The sequence below is a fragment of the Pundamilia nyererei genome, unplaced genomic scaffold (genome assembly GCF_000239375.1).
Source record: "Pundamilia nyererei isolate P.nyererei 1_Seehausen unplaced genomic scaffold, PunNye1.0 scaffold00559, whole genome shotgun sequence".
NCBI classification, from domain to species: domain Eukaryota; kingdom Metazoa; phylum Chordata; class Actinopteri; order Cichliformes; family Cichlidae; genus Pundamilia; species Pundamilia nyererei.
Window position 1 is genome coordinate 109734 of NW_005187960.1, and position 1199 is coordinate 110932.

A 1199-nucleotide genomic window follows, 5' to 3' on the forward strand; every position below is an offset into this window, starting at 1 on the left:
TCAGTGTTTTACTGCTCGTCCAATAGTCGTCCTCGGGTCGTACCTTCATGTAAACTGCAGTTGTTGGGACAGATATGGAGCCTGCTTCTGAGAGCAGAGGAACTGAAAGCTCACTGGCAGGACAAATACGTACTGAACAAATGAAACACGAGTAAAAGTTAAACATGGATGTAAAAAATTGGGTGTAGGTTTTTAAAATCAGTCTTTCTGTTCGTAGATGATTGCGACCAAGCTGGAGTGAATACCTCTGGAGACATGGTGATCTCACCTGGAGAAGCCTTCAGGCTGAACTGTACTTTCATATGTTTAAAAAACAGCCACATTGCACAGCTGTGGAAGGTATACAAGTCTCAGATATTAGTATACATTTAGTATTATACCAGAGGTTTCCAACTCCAGGCCTCGAGGCCCGGTGTCCTGCAGGTTTAGATCTGACCCTGGGTCAGCACACCTGAATCACATGACTTCATTCCCAGGCCTCTGGAGAACTTCAGGACATGTTGAGGAGGTCATTTAGCCATTTAAATCAGCTGTGTTGGATCAAGGACACATCTGAAACCTGCAGGACACCGGCCCTCCAGGCCTGGCGTTGGACACCTCTGTATTATACTTTGATATCATGTATTAAAATACTAATACTCATAGCAATTTGATGCATGAGCTGCTGACTAACATGGCTATGTTTACCTCATTGTCTGAAGCATTCATATGATAGGCTAACATTGTCACATGGCTGTGATGTTTGTCAGGTTAACATAACTGCTGTAACTGTTTTATCTTCCAGAACAACGAGTCTCTTGTCAACATTTCCTCTGCATTACCCAATGTGACCCTGGTCCTGAATGTCCAGTCTTTTACAAAGGCACACACTGGACAATACCAATGCAAGACCTACCCACCCCATACCATTAGTCCTGCTTTTAGTATTCAAATAGCAAGTAAGGACTAATTATTATTATTATCACATCTTTATTGGCTTGTATTTCATTGTCGAATTTTCCAGATGACACTTTTATTTATTGGTGCCCACCACGACAGGCACCAACCACCTTGCGGCCGCAGCTCAATGCAGCAGCTTCGGCAATGGAAATGCTGAACATGGTCCATTCGGACTCAATGTCCCCAGTCTCCCTCGGAATGCTGTTGAAGTTCTGCCGGAGGTGTGCGTTGAAGATCTCGCGGACTGGGGCCTCTGCTAG